We start from the raw sequence: 20329 nt of genomic DNA, 5'->3' as shown, positions 1-20329 counted from the left end.
AGTAAAAATATTACTGTATTAGTTGTAAAGTGTTTTCAGTCATTCTGCACTTGCTCTTCAAGTGTGGGAGTTTGCAGTAACTCCTTTGAGCAAACAGATGGTCTGATCTCTGACCTGAGCTAATCAGGCACAAATTTGGCATGTCAAAAACCTGTCTTCAAGTCCTGCGCCTCCAATGCTATTTACATACTCCCCAAGCCCAGATTTTCCCTTTTTGTCTTTAGTCCGCGTGACATCCAAGTTCATCCATCCTCTTTTAAAATAAAACATTACGACATCACCCCCTCCCCTCAAAACGGTCTTGTTGAAATCAGATTAGGTAACAAGATTAACCCCAGAGGTTTAGACCTGCCGCCTAGCAGTGCTAGTCACACTCAAAAAAAGAAAAAGAAAAAAGGAATGTGTGTTTTTGAGAGCAATTTTTTAACTTCAGGTTCTTACCATTGCCTTATAATTTTGTGATGACAATGCTCCGCTGATTTGAGACATTTCAGGAATGTACATGTTAATACCTGTTGCAGCCACTGGAATTCAACAAGATGACAGTAGAAGATGTGCCAACCCATTTTTAGAAATGGGTGCAGCAGTGCTTAGCTAACAGTTTTCTGTGTTTTTCCTGTAAACAGCCTGTTCGCTGTGGGGATGGTATAGGGATGAGGGAGATTAGCTTCCCATCAAGGCGAAGTAGAGGGGAAGAAGAAGAGAAGCCTAGGGCGGTTGCTTTTTTTTGTTAGGTTTTCTGCTGTATGGCCTTTCCTGTTTGTTTTCCATTTACTGCATTTGAACCCCTCTCAACAAACCTCTTTTGATTTCTTGCAGGACGACGGCCTACAGTTCCAGTGGTCTCAGGCTTGGGGAAATTATTAACCAGAAACAAAGCACAACAGGACACTGGTAGGTTCCCTCTTGTTCAGTAGCTGAATATGCACTGTGACACGCTCCATCAAAAAGAGACATGAGTTGCTATGGGCCACTTTTGATTGCTTTGGGTTTTGTTGTTTTTGATAAAACAAAATTCATTCCATTTACCTTCATATCTGTTACTTTGCTAAAACTCGTATGAAATTGTTCACATATATATTGTTAAATACATGCACAATATTACCTAAACAGTTATTTAGTCTTAATATTTTTAATGTACACTACCTTTCAAAAGTTTGGGGTCAGTTATTTTGACAGTAAAGACATTTATAATGTAAAAAAAATGTAACTTTTCTATTCATCAAAATAGTGCAAAGTCTACAAAAAACTACAAAAACGAAAAAAAATTCATCAAGAAAAAATTGAGCAGCACAACCATTTCAATTGTGATAATTATAAAAAAGAAAAGAAAATTATCACTAAATCCGTATAATAAAATGATTTCTGAAGGATCAATGGGTAATGGCTGATGAAAATCTGTGCCATTACAGGAAACATAAATCACACATTAATCTCGAAATGTGCTTCTGATTCAGAATGACACAAAATGTTTCATGCAGATCGTGTCCCTGAGTAACATATACCGGTAGTCTACTTCTGTGAGACTTCCTTGGCTCAACTTGGCTACCAAATAGGGTCAATGCGATGGCTTCGGGAAAAAAATGTATTCTTGTGATTTTTTTTATTTTTTTTATGAGAGTTGTGGGAGTGGAGGCCTGGTGTTCAAAATGCCTTGGTATAAATGGCATCTAGTCTAGCCATTCTTAAGAAGGAAATAGGAGACGCACATTCTCTGAATTCCAGCCTACTGTACATCTGGCTGAAAAATGTGCCCCTTCCCAGCAACAAGAGTTTATAATACCACCAAATTGAATTCAACACCCTTTGAGCCCACTTGCCAACTTTGATTTGTATTCATGTAGTGTGTGATATGCATTTTTCAGCAGGTTATCCCAGTATGACAGATGTCCTGTGCTGGGTTCTCATGTTGAAAAACAATTACGGTATCATTTAGAATAGGAGGTGTTTTCTACACCTGTTTGCAGCTAGATCGTCCTCTACTGAAGCTTAGCTATGTCACAAATGAAAACAGAACTCCTCTTTCTTGCTCTCTCTCTACTGTCCCACAGGCAGCTGTTGTAGATGAAGTATAATTGCAGTGTAATCCTGGCACTAGTCCCAGGGCTTTAGAAAAAAAAGAAAAAGTCGACTAGATAATACCAGCTGTTTGCTGTTGCACAGATGTTTGAGAGAGCACCGTAAAAAAAAATATTGATCAGTTTCCACAAAATTGTTAAGCAGCACAACTATTTTCAAAATTGATAATAATAATAAATGTTTCTTGAGCACCAAATCAGCATATTAGAATGGTTTCTGAAGTATATGAAACTGAAGACTGCAGTAATGGCTGCCATTACATTTTGAAATCTTAGGGATGCACTGATAATACCACTGATATAACCGATAATTCTTTATATTTGAAAGCCGATAATCGGTATATTGGCTGATAAATCTAAATCAAATTTTTTTAATAATTTTTGAGAGCCTGATTACTAAAATAAATAAAATTCTCATCATTAAAAGCAATGTCCCAAGCACACAATTATAATGTTCTCATTATAATTTTATGTAGCCTATATGACAGACTTGCGCAGCACATGTTGCACATGGAATTTTCTTTTTTCAAAAGTGATTCCAATCATATTTCATACAATTCAAATCCATCATGGCGAACAGTGTGCTTCTGAAGGGTCTCAGCTGAAGGAAATAATCCATTATTTATCTGCTTTAATATATCGGCTACATTTCGGGCTGATAACAATAACATTAAATATGAACAAATATCGTCCTATACCGATATGGTGGCTGATATAATGCATCTCTATAAAATAGTTTAAATTGTATTAAATATATATGTTACACTAGTACAATTTTACTCCAGATTGGATCAAATAAATGCAGCCTTGGTGAACATAAGAGATGTATTTCAAAAACATAAAAAATATTACTGACCCCAAACTTTTGATTCGTAGTGCATATTTATTTATTTGTGTGTATGCAAGTTAGGCATATATAAATCATATATACTAAGTTTGATTTTACAGGCTACCAACAAACCAGTCTACACTAATGGGTTTGTTGACTGCTCACATACGCTGGTTCATGCTACATGCCCCAGTTTTTAGGGTAAAACCAAACAATCCAAGTGAACTGTTTTGGTTAAATTGAAAAATCACTGTCGAAAACAAGGCACACATTTAGAAAAGCAGGGTAGCATACAGATGCCAAATTAATGGGTAGCCGTGAAGTTTCCAGAACTTTCCCTACATAAAACACTAGCTTAGGCCAGAATGATTTACCTTGTTGGTTTATGCTGTTTTGGTATTAATAGTCTGGCGGGTGGGCTAACCCTAACTCTTTCCCAGAAGTGGTGACACTGGTTGATCAGGGAACTTGCTGGTTAAACTAGTTAGAAAAGTCTGTTTGGGGCATCAGTATCCAAAACATGACACATGTTTCTGAACAGCTGTGGTGGTGTTCTCTTTCTATTTTGTTTGAAATTCTGAAATTGGTGTTGCAGAAAAGAAACCAGAGCCAAATGTGATATGCATTTTCTTTGGCGGACTCTCAATGAGTAAGAGGCCCTGTACCTGTGTTATAGGGCTTCACGCTTTGGGGTTAGAGGGGAATTGGGGGAGCTAGAGTTTACAGTATTTTTATTTATTTTTCAGTTACAGTCTAACGTTCTTAACACCTCATAAATTGCACCTGCTGCGACGCCACCGAGGCCTGATGAACTTCAAGCACGCTGAGGGGAAGTGAAGTAAGCAGTGAGATCTGTGTGGGATATTGCTTTTCCGTGACTCCCCGTCTCTTTCCTTGAGTTGCCTCCTTTCAAAATGAGAGTGGTCTTAAGATTGGATATAGATCTCACAAATTGCCTAGTTTGGACACAGTGAAAACAAAGCGGAGTGTCAGTAAATCAGTAAGTTCTGTGTGTCCACCAAAGCCTATGTATATATATATATATATGTATATATGAAGAGTTCAGATGCAATTTTCATTGGCTTTTAAGTGAAATTACTGAACTTAAATATACGAGCTTGATAAAAATGATAATTTTAGAAGAAAATTTCAGATGGCACTTAGAGGCTTTTGCATCTGAACTCTTCATATGTATATATATATATGTGTGTGTGTGTGTGTGTGTGTATATATATATATATATATATATATATATATATATATATATATATATATATATATATATATATATATATATATATATATATATATATATATATATATATATATATAAGGCTTTGGTGGACACACAGAACTTACTGATTTACTGACACTCCGCTTTGTTTTCACTGTGTCCAAACATGTCCAACTGTGTCCATATATATATATATGTCCATATAATCCACCAAATTAGTTTTTTTGTCTTTAGCTTAGTAATAAAAAAATTAAATAATAATTAAGAAGTATGAAAATAATTGTGAATTCTACCAAAATAATCAAATGTAGAAACTGAATTTTGACCAGATATCAGATTATCAAATTATAATTAATTGCATAATCTTAATTTATGCAATTTTAAAGCATAAACTTAGTAATTACGTCAACTCTCTGTCAGAACCAATATTTACACTCATAGAAAATAGTCCACCCGGATTTTTTTTTCGTGCACTATACCTTAACCATTCCTGTATGCGTCCTGGATCACTGGCTTGTTCAAGAACCCTTACTCTGTAGTGGCAGGCTAAACTTTTGTACCATCCCCCTATACAGTAGGTAAAATGTAAAAAAATACAAGGCGTTCAGAAAGAAAAGTACAGTACGTACTGTCCTGGGGCCCTCGTTTCTCGAAAGTAAGCAGCAGTGCAGAGTGCAAGAGCATACACGTGCAAGAGTGTTTCTGGCTTTTGACACAGATTTGTATGCGCAGACCTTCTACACACATCATTGATTTTTCTAACCTCTGCAATATGCCACTCCTGCATCAATGAATGGTTTCCTGGAAGAAAAAAATGATCCATAGACCGTCTGTACAGAACACATAGACTGAATCTCACCCCCATACCTCGGTTTCTTTTGCTTTCCTTCACTGCAAAGCTGCTCAGGTTTTCCTACAGCCTGTTAATTTGGGACATTAGGTAAATAGAGCAAGGGGGAAAGTAAGTGTCCCGTTGCTTGACACTTCCCTCCTACATTGTAGCATTAACAAATGTTTATTTGAGAGTTTTAGGACAGGCTAGTCTCATGTAGTCGAATCTTTGACTAAACAACAAAAGGTATATATCCTCGTTGCAACTTATTCTTAAAAAAATAAAAATAAAAATGCTCACTTAGACAGAAGTGACCATCTGAGTAACATATAAAATGACCACCTACAATTTGTTTAGTTTTAAGTGATGTTTAGGGTGAGAGTATCTGAACGGAAAACACTGGAGAAAATAGTAGAAAATGTAATACGATTTCTGCTTGTCCAAAGGTAATACCGGTAAGTAGATTATTTTGACAGATGTAATCCTGTGTAATATACAGCTCTGCTCATGCACCTCATACTTTCAACTTTCAAAGATTTGATCTCCTAATGGTTATTATAGTTAACTACAATTTAACATTTTTGTTATTTGAAATAAAATAATTATGTTCAGTGCCCTGAACATAGGGAACATAGGGAACATAAATAATTATGTTCATTATGTTATGATTTGGGTCCAATTCTCACTATTAACTTACTATTAGCTACAACTTTTGCCCCAATAAACTCATAATTACTGTTAATAATAGTTAGTAAAGGTAGTTGTTCAGTTTAGGTGTTGGGTAGGACTAAGGGATGAAGAATATGGCAATGCAGAATAAGGGCACTAATATGTGCTTTATAAGTACTAATAAACAGCCAATATCCTAGTAATATGCATGCTAATAAGCAACTTTTTAATAGTGAGAATTGGACCTAAACTAAAGTGTTACCATAATTATTAACTGAAAAAAAAGAAGAAAGTTTGCTGTATCAGTCTCTTTCTTGTAAACATGATTTTGTTTCCATGTGGAAAAAGACTTCTAGATCTTGCATAAAGTCAGCCAATCAAATTAGAGCTTGCCAGATCGAGAAAGTACTCTCCATATGATCGCTGAATGTTGAGTGTGGCTTTCCATGGGTGACACAAGTTTGTTTTCAAATGTAAAACCAGATTTCTAAAATGTAGGTCTGCCTGTTTGCTCATGATCATGGCAACTCTGTCAGCCCTGAGCTATTTGTGTCATGGAAAGCCGAGATTTCACGCTGGTTTGCTATCCACGTTGTTGTGCTGATATGAATTGCTTGCTCTAAATTTTAACTGGCCTTGTCATTATAAATCCCCAGATCCATATTTTAAATGTCATATGGTTAATTTAATAGGCTCAAATGTTACCGCCCAGGGTAGTTTCAGTGTGAATAGCTCTTATGCCCCTCTCCAGGTGTCTAATAAGCTTCATTATGAAAAGGAAAGTCACTAGTCCACCTCCAAGGGGAACATACATTATTTTTCATACACATGAAAGCAGTTGCCTGCTTGAAAGTGTGGTTTTTGCCCTTTGGGTGAGCGTGTAAAATGTGACTCATATGTGCGTAACCAACCTTAAATAAGTTTGCATTTATGTACAGTGTGTTTGAATTTCCATAGCCTGTAGGTTTGTGTGTGTGTGTGTGTGTGTGTGTGTGTGTGTGTGAGAGAGAGAGAGAGAGAGAGAGAGAGAGAGAGAGAGAGAGAGAGAGAGAGAGAGAGAGAGAGAGAGAGAGAGAGAGAGAGAGAGAGAGAGAGAGAGAGAGAGAGAGAGAGAGAGAGAGAGAGAGAGAGAGAGAGAGAGAGAGAGAGAGAGAGAGAGAGAGAGAGGAACTTCCTCTCTGTTTAGTTTAAAAGTGGATTAGACATGGATGTGGAGACTTCCTGGGGAGCTCACAGCATGGGACGCACACAGACAGGGAGGTTCACGACAGTCTGTTTTTTGTGTTCATCTGCTCAATCTTGTTAATTAAACTGTTGCTGCCTATGTTTTTCACAAACTCAAAAAACCTGCTCTTTTAACAGTTTGAGGTGCTCTGTATTTGTAAGGATTTCTATGGTCATTTTGAATTTCCAAAGTAGAAGTATGAATCATGAAAACAATATAATTCTTCAGGAATCAGGGCTCAATTGTACAGGTCAGCGTTGTTCTTTTTTCCTGATGATTTCACATTTTCAGGTGCCCTACCGCTGAAAAACAAAAAGATAAAATAGATTTAGCAATGTATTTTTATTAGAGATGCACGGTCGACTGGATATAAATCGTAATCGGCTGGTTTTTGCTCCAAACACATACTGTTTTTTAATTTTTTTAATTTAGGCTTTATCTCTGTTCCGCACAAACTTCATTGCAACAATTTCCTAAAATGTCAAATATTGCGAAGTCTGTAAACATGGCGTTAACACAGACCAGAGACGTGACACACTGAAGATGGACGAAAAGAGGAGAGCACTGATGTGCTAGCAGAGAAAATAGTACAGGCACAGCAAGCTCACTGTTCGCTATACTCAACATTTTGGAAGAAAAATATTCAATATTCAATGGCAGGTCTCCAGACTGTGACCAAATGGTCACATTTTGCTACCTTTTTTCTTTGCCGGTCGCACTGGTAAGACCTGCTAATTTTTATTGTTCTGTAAAAGACCGTATTGCATGAAAAACATCAAATGGCAAACGCCTTAAAACGCGTAACACTGTTTCCACAGTGCTTGGAGATCCAGAGAGAAGGTGTTTGAATTCACCGCAGTATTAATAACATTGTTGCAAGATCTAGTGAGAAGCATTCAAATTCAGCGCAGAATTCTCTATTATAAACCATAGATATCAGGTCTGCGCTGACGTGGAAACCAGGAGAAGCATTGTGCCATGAACAAACAAGATCGAGAAGGCTTTTAAGTTCACACATCACCAACATTCAGCATGGATTTAATGTGTTTTTTTTAAATGATGACCAACAAAAACTAACAAAAAAACATTTCTCCCTATACATTTGTTGTTGTTGTTGTTGTTGTTAATATAAGTTAATTTTATCTGCATCGTAACTCAAACAGTGCTTTACTGTCCTCTGTGCATTTCCAAGAAGTAAACGTAGTGTTATTAGTTACTGTACGTATTAATGCAAAACAATAGTAATATAGTAATAACTAAATTGTAATTTTATGATTTATGATTAAAAATCCCCCCACCCCTTTGCTTCCAGATCAAATGGTGGTTCCCACCAGAACTTAGTGGCACCGGTGCTACTGCTCTCAAAGGTTAGTCTATAGCCCTTTATTGGGGTCGGGGGTTTATATGAATGCATCTCTGAAGGGAACTGACTGTTTTCAGAAATCTTTCGATGGCATTTCCTTTTCCTCTTACCTCCGTATATTGCCTATTAAAGTAGTGTTTATAATGTACTGCTGTAACCAAAAAAAAGTCTATATTGCTGTTATTCCATAAGCGCCACCTACTGACAGAGAGTGAATTTACATTTTCATCCATTCTATCCGCTGTTACGTGCAGGTATGTTTTATGTAGCATAATTTTACACAGCTCAAGTCAGACCATGTTGTTTTTGCTCTAAATCTTGAAATAAAAAACAACTACTCATGTTACATGTACGTGCTCGTGTAGCAGTTTTTTTGGGATCATGATTAAAATGCAGAAAAGAAAAAAAAAACAATCGGCAACAGGTATCGGGATTGGCCCATTTGCTTGTCTGTAATTGGAAATTATATAGCTGTAATGTAAATTAGAAATTTGTAAAAATATTAAATTATAAACATGCTTGTTGGACAGTGAGGAGATATGATGCAAAACATTACTGATGAAGTCACATTGCTCTCAAATCTATGTCAGCCATCTAACAACGTTACTTTGATAATGTGCACTGCAGTACATCACAGATAAGCACATTTTTAAGTAAGCAAGGTATAAAACCATGTATATAAGGTCAACAAATGTAAGATTTATTGAACACCACACATCTGTCAACTGGCCGAAACTCTTAATCCATCCCTGTCATCTTTATTGTTGAGCTATGATGTTGTGACATTTTTCCTTTTATATTCCCAGAGTAACACATTTAAATGCACATTGTAAATATCCAGATATTCCGCTTCTATTTAGAGCTAAATAACTGATGAAGCCTGACATGGTAAAGGTAGTCACCATAAATGTTGAGCTCTTATTCAAAATACTGAGCAATATCGACCTCTCTTAAACACAACTTGGGTATTTCCACCCAAACGCATAAAGAAGACTAATACGAATGGCTGGACATCAGAAGATATTAATCCACAGATGGGAATAATATGGCATGTTCTACGTTTTGAAGCAGAATGACTTACTGTTTTTCCCCCTGAGAGGTTCATTTTGTAGTTTGTGACATCTGTTAAAAATAATCCAAGAGACTTTACCAAATGTAGTAGCACAGTGCCAGCAATGTTGAATAACATCACAATTACATGTGACAATATTCTAATCGGCCTATTTACATTTTGATACATTATAGTTCAAGAGGATATGGTGGATTGAATTGACATTTTTAATGTTGTTAATGTGTTAAGTGTTGTTCATTTTGCCAGATGTGTAGTGAGACAAACATTTGCACTATTTAAAAGGAAAATGCAAGTGTGTTTGTTTTGCTACATCCTCTCTGTTTGTGGTGAAGTTAGGAAAGAGGAGGAGGCAGATTAGCACACAGAGCCTCCTGCCTCTCTGAAACACATTACTATGTTGTTTAATCAGCTAATTAGTTTGATTATGAATCTCTCACACTGATACTCCATGATAGCATCCTATCCCCAAGGAGTAGGCAGAATGACCAAAATGCTCAGGCTAATGGTAGAGATATTGAATTATGTGTTTTGACTAGATATTGAACTAATATATTTAAAATAAAATAAAAATCAGTTTAAATATACTTTATAGTGACCGCATATCTAATATATATATTTTGTCATTTTAACTGTTGGAAACAGAGCGTAAAAGTGGACTTCAAAGATTTCATATCCTGTTGCGCCATCTATAGGCCACGATCAGCGACTAGTCGGCGTCAAGCTTAAAGTGTCATGGCAGAGCATTAAAGTCGACAGTCTGTGCAACCCCTAATATACACTAACTTGTTTGGATTAGCCACCTTGTAAATATATTTTCATTTTTGACTTTTTTTACTCACTGTCTAATGTAGTATAAACTGTATTATCTCATTTGACATTTTCCACCACTGTTTGGCCATTGGTCCCTGTTCTACTCTCTCCCATTTCTCTCTCAAATGCCTTTTGCTGATTATGACCATTATCAGTGTCACCTGTACAGGTGTTTCCACCTCACCCCAACCGTACGGATGCAGTTCCTGTAGGGAGGGATTAGGGTCGTCGGATAAGAGCAAAGCTGAAATTCCAACCAGTTCATGATAGCTTTCAACTTTAACCCAGATGAAATACCAACAGCAGGAAGACAATTAAGCCAGTCAGTGGTGTCTTACCCTGCCTCCATTTCCTTACATGGCCTTAAGAACAGCGGTGGCTAGATTCTCACTCAACAAATGCTTTTCATTTCACTCTGCTTCATGTGCTATTAGTTTTGCAAATGCTTATTTAACGTAAACATCGCCATAAGAGTTGTTCAACCCCACAAACATGTTACCAGACAGGTCTCGGGAGCTATGGAGCCTGAATTCCTTCCTGAGTTATAAGTTCCTTCCTGAGTTGAAATGTTAATTCTTACTGTTTGCTAAGCTGGATCATATCCCAAGGTAATATCATCTTCTTGCTTAATTAAACAAAACATAAATGGATTTAACCATGGAATGTGTGGCGTATAGTATAACTAGATGAGTGGTTGTTTAATAGTGTCTAGACCTTATAGATGGTGTTGTGATGCAAGTGGAGCGACAAGAATTTTTAGGTCACATAGTTTTGAGCTTGTTGAAGAAGACTTGATGAGACCTGTGCGATCCTGCCTCGTATAAGTGTCTATTTACTGTATATTATGTAAGGTATATATAGTGTCTGCGCAGGTATTTTAAATCATGACAACTTTCAAAATAGTTTTAGTATGTTAATAAATATGGCAGTGTTAATGTATTTGGTCTTGGCAGACTCGATCTGCTATGCTGCTGTTGATTATTGATGCTACTGCCAATAGATTCACTGACACCCTGCTGTGAGCATATAAGCTGCTACTGCATCAGTAGACATACATAAATCTCATAGCAGATCTGGGCAGGTGGAGGTGGAGGGTTTCAAAGGATCTCTGATAACCTGCTGCAGGACTAGTCTTTAGCAAACACTGAACCAGACTATTTAAATGTTGAGCAAGCAATCTCATCGGCTGCAGGATCAGAAGAGAAAATCAGCCATGCGGTTACACATAATCTTTTACATGCCTTCGGACCTCTGATTGATCGTTAATACTTTTTTTAAAAAGCCTTTTAATATAATTGTAAAAATGTCCACCTTTAGGTTGTGGTTCATGTTAGTGTTCATTTCGTTAACGAAATCTATGATGAAAAATATTCGTTGACGACTTTTTTTCCATGACTAAGATGAGACGACACCAGTGTCATTAATTAATAACTCAGCCTATAGCAATGGAATATCGTTGACAAAAAAAAGACTAGACTAAAATGTAGTTAAAAAAATAAAATAAAAACAAAACAAACAAAAAAGTGACTTAAATGTCCTAATTTTACTAAAGCCTAATCCAGACGTCTTGGCATTTTAGTCTAGTTTCAGTTAATGAAAACTGAAGCACATTTTCGTCTAATACGATCTAATATTTTTAAATGATAAAATTTTTAATTACATACAAATTTTTATTAAAAAAAGCTTACTAAATTAAAGGTGCTCTAAGCGATGTCACACGTTTTTTTAGGCCAAACATTTTTTTTTTTCACATATAGCAAACATCTCCTCACTATCCGCTAGCTGCCTGTCCCCTGAACACACTGTAAAGCAATGCGGTCTCTGTAGACAGCCCAGGCTCCACAAACGGCAAGAAAAACAAACTAAAAATGTATATTCTTGAGAATTTTGATATGTCCGACACACGACCAAAGAGACGACGTTCCGATGAAAAATAAACAAAGAAAAGGGAAAATGAGAAGGAATGCGCGAAGTCCCGAATTTACATCAGAAAAGCGTTCAAAAGTTGTTGAGAACTCTCGCAGGCAGAAGGGCTCCCAATCCGAAATTCAGGTGGCTCTGTTTTATATTATATTATATTATATTGTCTAAAGTTTCAACAAGCTGCTCTATTTTTTTTTTTTACAGGGTTAATAGTCAAGGGATGTTTTGAACTGTCCTAGGTATACGAGACCATGTTGTTTTGAAAGAGGAAAAGGTCTCTGACTCAGTACTTGCCTTTGGACAGTTGGGGTTTTTCAGAAATGTTCTGGTGCTACACGCTACCTCGGTCAAAGATCAAAAGCTAAACCAAAAGTGAACCTTCTGTTGCTGTGGCAACAAAGCAGGATATGAAACCACTATGCCGCAGGAAAGAGGGGACTTCCCCTCTGTGCACATGTGAAAGTTTTAATGGGAGTGTTTAGGGGTGTGCAAGTTTTTTCAATGAACGCTTTTTTTTATTTTTTTTACTAGTAGTGCATTAAATGTGTATCTGTGCACTGAAATTAGAAACAAGAAGGTGCGTGCTGCTCCAATTACCAGTGTGTAACGGATACTGTGCTGATAACTCCTTTTTATTGTTTACGTATCAACTTCCATTGACTTTGAGGGGTGTAAGAGAGCGACATCTTGTTTTTTAAAAATGGTTATTGTCACACCTTTACAGTTGTCTTGCTCACACTGCAAAACAACATTTTCTTCAGTATTTTTTCTTGTTTTCCAGTATGATAAATATATTTTTATTTTATATCTTAAATATATTTAAGTGGTAACACTTTACAATAAGGTTCATTAACTATTAACTAACTTTATGCATTATGCATTAACTAACATGAACTAAAAATGAACAATATATTTATTACAGTATTTATTCATCTTTGTTAATGTTAATTAATAAAAATACAATTGTTCATTGTTAAGTTCATGTTAGCTCATGTCCATTAAATATGAACAGATACATCTTTGGATTTTAATAATGTATTAGTAAATGCTGATTAACATTAAGTAAGGGATAATGTACATTGTTATTGCAGAAAAAACCCTGATCACCCTGTCGGGTTTTATTCCGCGATAACAACCAGCTGGATGTACATTCTCCTGCTTATTACACGGCTACTTGCCACATAAGTTAATAATTAGACATGAAATAATGATCTGAGACTAAATATTTTATTAGCTCTCTAAACACAAAGTTTCTGCGGAGAAGCTAGCAAGCGACAAATTCAAACTAGATGGACATTAAGGTATACTTTACAGTCATTCCACTTATTACATGGTATTTCACCACATAAATAATTATGGGGATAAGAGATATTAATTTGAGATTAAGCTGTTTTAAAATCATACCTGTTTGTTACCTTATAATCCGTTACAGTGTACGAAACAATCATCGCAAAATGGCAGCAGCTGCATTTGTATGAAACGAGAGAGCCAGTCCGCAGTACCGGATGACATAATTAAATAACTGCAAACAAAATATATTGATTTGAGTTTTAATATTTTATTAGCTCACCAAATGCAAAACTTCTATAAGGAAAAAACTTTCTTAGCAAGCGTAAAGCGCAGCCTTTACAGGGCTCTTAAAATTTCTAAATCGCTGGTAGCCCTCCGGGCAGGCACTCTTCAGATTTTGGTAGCCCGAAATGAATTTTACTAGCCCAGATAAAAAGAAAATTTTCAATGTAGTAAATTGGTTAGGAGTCAAAACAATGAATCACAAAACAAAATATCAACAAATATGCATCTGGTCCTAACTGAACTGAAATGTGTGTGACAAGTATGGAACATGAATCAGTCATGTCTGTGGCTCAGCCCCCAATGAGGGTATGATCTTTTTTTTTTTTAAAGTAACACTTTAGTTTAGGGTATAATACTCACTCATACTCAGTCAGGGTGGTTCGGGGGCACCCCCGAGAAAAATGTTTATTTCTCTGATCTACATATGTGCATTTTAAGATGTTTTGAAGGCCAAAAAAAATGGATAACAATAGCTTTAAAACCATGTAAGTGGGCAGCTGATTATTTTTCTCTCCTCATCAGCGTCACACTCCTATTCTCTTTGTCTTCCCCTCCTAAAGCTGAGCTTTGACTGATATAGGCTTTTCATTTTTGTCTGTCAGTGAAGTAAACATAGGGTCATCTGATAGGTTGATTTATGAATCATTTTCTCAGACACATTAATTTACTGAAAGCTACTAGGAAAGCTAGGTAGCCTAAGTTTATTAAATTCATTCACAGTATGTACACATTCATTATTGATCTTATTCCTAATACAGGGCCGTAGACAGGGCTTTATAATCAAAGAGGTCCTACATTTAAGGTTATTAGTGGGTTACATTTTGTATATAATATGTCCATTTCAAGACATTTTAAGGCCAAAAAAGGATAAGAAATAGCTTTAAAACAACGTCAGTGGGCAGTAGATTATTTGTCAATAATCTACTTTTTTTTTTTTTAAATCAAGACTTAAAACGCATCTTTTTAAAATGGCTTTTAGTACCCAGTAGTATGGTGGCACTTTTATACTTTTATATTTATTTTCATTTTTTACTTTAGTTTTTTATTCTCTTATCTATTACTGTACTTGTTTTTCGGTGTGTTGTTTTACATTGTTGTTTAATCTGTTGTAAAGCACCTTGGTTCACCTATCGGTCGATGGAAGGTGCTATATAAATAAAGTACATTACATTACAATACCTGCTCTCACTTATCCATCACTCTTTCTTTTTCTCTCAGTCTCCTCATCTTGCCCTGTCTCTTCCCCTCCTAAAGCTGAACTTAATTTACTGAAGGCTACAAATTGTATATTAATTCTCAACATGTACACATTCATTATTAATCTTGTGCCCAACATGAAAACGGCTTTGTTAATGCTCTGTTAATGTTCCCTCACAATGACAGCAAACTAATTATTAGTCACGTTACATAGGCCTATTTTCAGTTCAAAATGGCGAAATTCGACAAAAGTATATTCGATTGTCTGATCATTTTTGTCATTCGTTTCACATTTATGACCTAAAAAAAACTGTCAAATATGAAATGTTTAGTTTAGCTACTTACATCTTATCTCGCACTTGACCGTAAACTGAAGCGAGTCGCTCTCTGCTCAAATTCGCGCTCAGAAGCTTCTGTGTATATAAAGCCCGCCTACTTTGATTTGATTGGTCATCTCAAATATTCTGACATTGACAGACCAATGAGACTCAGATGAACACACGAACACACACACCCTGTCCTCTGTTTCTGACGTGTGCTCTGCTCGGCGCTGCTGCGGATTGAAGATGAAGAACGCGCTGAATCTGATTATAACAAGACTGAAGCGAACAGTATTTCAGATAGCCCGTCGGGCAGGCCGGTTATGCATTTTGGTAGCCCGAATGGAAAACAATATAGCCCCGGGACGACGGGCAGGCGATTTTGCGAGCCCTGCTTTAGTTACCCGGACGAGCCTGTGTTAACAGTTCTTACCGGTAGTTATCGGGGAATAACATACCGCTGGATGGCTCAATTGACCAATTAGAATCAAGTATTCCACAGAGCCGTGTAATAACTATAATTATTAGGTACTTTAGAAGTATTTTTCATTGTTAGTTCATGTTAACTAATATCGTTACCCTACAGTATGTAAATAAATGGAACCATATTGTAAAGTGTTATTACCAGTGGCCTATTTAACTATTTACCAATGGTCTTTAACTTTTTGCCCATGCACTCTCACTGGCACACCTGTGTGTTTTCTTGTGTAAGTGAGAGTGGCTATATATTCTGGCTCCTCAGTCTTGCAGTAAGGTGCTTCTGCCCTGGTCTCTTCCCCCGGTGTGGCCCGCGAGCAGTCTGTCTGCTGCCAGATGGAGTGGTGTTTGTCTGGGCAGAACACGGCAGAGCGAAGCTGGCGGTGCTCCCAAAGGAGCAGCACTTTGCTAATCAGATCCTCTTCAGCGCAGGCTTTGCATCACAGCACAATGGTTCTTTCTCCCTGGCCTGTGCTGTAGTAAGTATTTCCTGCTCCGGGCCAGCTTTACTCAGATTAGGGGAAATTGATTTAATGGGGTTGACTCTGTGGCTCAGAAGGTGATATCTATACTAGATTTCATAATGCTATTTTCTTTTATTATGAAGGAAATGGGAAAAAGTACAACAACTGGTTAATCATCGAAATGTGAGCAGAGCCACATGAATGATTTACACGCTTTGAGATGTAGAGAGAGTTTCTTCTTGTTCTTTAATATTGGTGTCAGTTTAACATGTTAATTTTGTACAATTAAATTAAATTCTAAAATAAAATATTTTAAAATAAATGTTCAAAGAAAATATTATAATTATAACATGCTGATATTTTATAATATTATACTAATATAAGTATATTTAATTAAAATTGTGTATTAATAATAAATTAAGATTATATTAAAAGCATGAGTATTTTTTTTTATTTGAAGTTTTAAATGCTTTATTACTGCTTTAGTAATAATTTAATGCTTTTATTAAAGCTGCATTCCGTAACACTGTTGGATTAAAATTATCCAAAAATAATTTTTATAGCAAGTACATAACCAGCCAGTGTTCAAAACGATCTGCTTGCCTTAGCTCGATTCAAAACGGTAAGCTTGTAATAATGTTTTTAATTCCAGTGGTACTGGTTGATTTCCGTGGGAAATTCGAGCATGTCTTTGCGTCATTGTCACATCTGTACACATAAAGAAGTTGTCTCAGCTAGTAGGCTATGTTTCGTTTGAGGATGTTGGAGGTGGAGATTTATAGCCTTTTCTCACAGCACTTGTGTAGATTTTAAAATCATGCTTTCCCCAGTTATGGTTGAATCACAGAAGCTACACCAGTTACTTTTGCCAAGAGATATCTATTTATTATTGTATACATGTGTCAGACAGAGAGAAACAGGCATAGCAGAATAAGGCTATAGGTGAAGAGGTCTTCATTCCAGATTTCTCTGTTCCCCATTTCTCCATTTCCTCATGCCTCTATGTTTCTCCTTCACCCTGTCATGCCTTTATGTTTCTCTGAGGTGGTACAGTAAGATTGAGCTTATATACACCACTGTGGGACGTACAACTTCCTTGTAAGGTAGAAAAACATGTTGCTTATGTTTAAAAATGGAACGTATACCTCATGCTTACACATGGTACAATCCACTTTCCATATTAAGAAACTATTTCTCATTGTATACATTTGTGGTACATTTGCATCAGTTGAAACATTCTTTTCCTTGTAAAGAACATACCAACTGAAGTATCATAATTAGTGGATCATCTCTTCTCAATGAACGTTGCATTGCACACATACCTCTAAGCAAAATATAGCTCATCCCATATCTCTCATCAGCACACATGTACAAACATACTCTGACTTCACAAAATACATTATGACATTTTTATGAAAATGAATAAAGAAAAATAATACTAAAAAACAACATTAAACAGTACATTTTTAGTCTTCAGTCCCTCCACTGGAACTACGACAGTCAGTTCCACACCATTATTCCCAGGTTGCGACCCTATTGAAATTGACAGTGATGAGAAATAGCATACCACAAAATAGACATAAAGGACAGAAGAATAGAAAGAAGAGGAGAAAAAAAACATATCAAAACAAATAACAAATGTTATGTTCTCGCATACTATGTGTCATTTAACGTCTATGTGTAAGCATTTAAAATGAACCCCAATCATTTAAGAAAGGAAAAACTAATCATTTCTTCGACCAGTGCCTGAACTCATTAAGTACTTAACTCCTCCAGTTCCTGGCCAAAACAACAAACTAAAACAAACGTTTATGTTAAAGGATCCTATCCCTTGGGGTTGTAAATCAGTACGCGGATGTTCATTGTTTGTGAGGTTCTGTTTTGTAAGTAGTGTATAAAATTTCACTCTGTGTGTCCTATTCTCGGTTCTATCCATTTGTCATCAAAGGAACATTTCTAAAGTTATCTTTAGTTTAAATGGTGAATTAATTTATCCCCCGTTATCCAGACTTCTTTTGAATTAGCAAAAGTGATGTCTTGGAATTATTCAATGCCATGTTTAATGATCTGCAAAAGTGAAAACTATGCTAGACATATTAATTCAGTATCACACAGCCATCACGGATTCAGGATCTAAAACTTTTAGACAATTTTGTCCATAAGGCAACCAACATCATGTTTCTAAAATAAATTAATAATCTTTGTTATGGCCTCCACAGAATGAATGACAATCACCCTCAGCTAGTTCTTGAATACTCCTTTCCTCTGAATAATCTCCTTTCATCAGGGTGTTCCCTGTTATAGTTACATGAAGTTATGACACTTGTCACAATGAAATACAAGCCATCCAAGGAATGTGGTTTCTGGTGAACAGGCATGGAGAGCCTGGAGGCATGGAAAAATGTCTGCTCACATTTTTGGGCAGACTGATGTAACCCTCAATGATGCTGTTGGCCTAACAAACACCCGCTCAACCATACCCATCTCACATAAACACACCTCCCTTCAGAGTAGGTGCCCAGTGGTGGTGTCCCCCTGCCTTAGGTTGCCCTCCACTTAGCCAAAAGAGGATCTTACCTGTCTTTGAGAAATTACCTCATGCACACTGGTAACCGGTCCTTCCCATTAGGACATTTTTAACATGTATTTTCTGGAGTTCAGGAAAGTGCATTCAAGAGCCATCAGAGCCATTTGGAATGCCTAATAGTGTAAACATGTAGACAAATTAATGACAGTGGTATTTAACTCAGATCAGTCTCCTCAAATATTGAACAGCTTCATTGTCAAAATCAGAATGCATGTGATTTTAGCTCCTATATAATTCCATTGATACCCTTCTTCTAAGGGTTCAATCCTCAGGGTGTTCAAACGTTTTAGGGTTTTCCCATACTGCACTACCTCAGAGCGCAGACCCGCCACTTTAAACCGCTATAAATCACCGCTTATCACACTACCTTCGTTTCCTTCTGAAACGATTCTTCTGTGTGTTGGACATATTTTAGAGTTTACTCTGCCCTTTTTGCAGTCTCGCCATATTCCAACCACCTCCCAGTCATGATCAAGCTAATTGCTAAATCGCCTTACAGCTAATTCTCCCAATATTTGACTAAATGGTCTTTCTAAAAAAAGATCCACTTTTACCCCAGCATCGTTCAAATATTTTTAAAGATCCACTTTTCAGAGAAACTTAAAGCTGCAGTCCGTAGCTTTTTTCTGGGTTAAAAAATATCCAAAATAATTTTTTGAGCAAGTACATAACCATCCAGTGTTCAAAACTATCTGCTTGCCTTAACTCGATTCAAAATGGTAAGCTTGTAATAATGTTTTTTATTCCAGTGGTACTGGTGGATTTCTGCGGGAAATTCGAGCATGTCTTTGCATCATTACGTCACATCTGTACACATAAAGAAGATGTCTCGGCTAGTAGGCTATATTGCGTGTGAGGGTGTTGGAGGTGGAGATTTATAGCCTTTTTTCGCAGCACTTGATATAATTAAACTTATCAATTCGATGGCGGATCCAGAAAGGTTCAAACGACAATTACCAGGAGATTCACCCGCTGTAAAACGTGAAAGACTTCGAACTTGGGAGAAAAAAAGAGACTCAGTGCCACATGCGCCCATGCGAAAACAAGGATAAATACCGGAAGGGCATTAAATGTAGTCACGCAATGCTGATGTTGTTAACATTTACAATTTGAGAACAAAGTATAATTTGCACGGTTTGACGTGATATGATAAGCGATCGTTAGATTTAATCAGCGCAGTTTACTGCAATGCTTTTTTCCCCTTAGTTGTTCAGAACAAAAGTGGATGTTACTTTACTCTTTCAGATGACATTTTCCGGTGAAAATTCTTATGTTGGTCATACTTCCAAAAAGTAGAATCTGTGATTCTGAATGACAGTATCCACACCGCGCAGTGACTGACAGCTGCACATTCTCCTCAAAATATTGGATTCATCCGCGCTGTGCCGTGCTGAGGCACAACCCACGTAAAGTTGATAATTCAGCAAATAACTGCAATTGCAGATTTCGAACAGAGATGGCGACAAAGAGGAAAAACTACGTACTGCAGCTTTAAGCAAAAATTTATTAAATGGATTAAAACTGATTGCACAAACATTTATAATATTAAAAAAGAATTTCTGATTCAAATAAATGCTGTTCTTTTGAACTCTATTCATCAGAGAATTCTGAAAAAAATGTATCATGGTTTCCACTAAAATATTAAGCAGCACAATCTTTTTCAACATTAATAAT

At 36.5% G+C, this 20329-nt stretch overlaps 1 protein-coding gene across 2 annotated transcripts in view; it reads left to right on the top strand.

Moving 5' to 3' along the window:
- The window catches only part of thrab (thyroid hormone receptor alpha b), a 168024-nt gene that overhangs the window by 79441 nt on the left and 68254 nt on the right, over positions 1–20329 (top strand). The window contains exon 2 of one of the 2 annotated variants that reach the window (XM_082151064.1): positions 820–894. The gene's annotated coding sequence lies outside the window, so the exon portion shown is untranslated. Of the gene's footprint in view, positions 1–819; positions 895–2821; positions 3746–20329 lie in introns of those variants that run through there. The other variant, XM_082151065.1, reaches the window with a different exon arrangement.

Source organism: Leuciscus leuciscus (assembly GCF_965113295.1).
Source record: "Leuciscus leuciscus genome assembly, chromosome: 21".
Lineage (NCBI taxonomy): Eukaryota > Metazoa > Chordata > Actinopteri > Cypriniformes > Leuciscidae > Leuciscus > Leuciscus leuciscus.
This window is presented reverse-complemented; position numbering and strand designations above follow the sequence as displayed.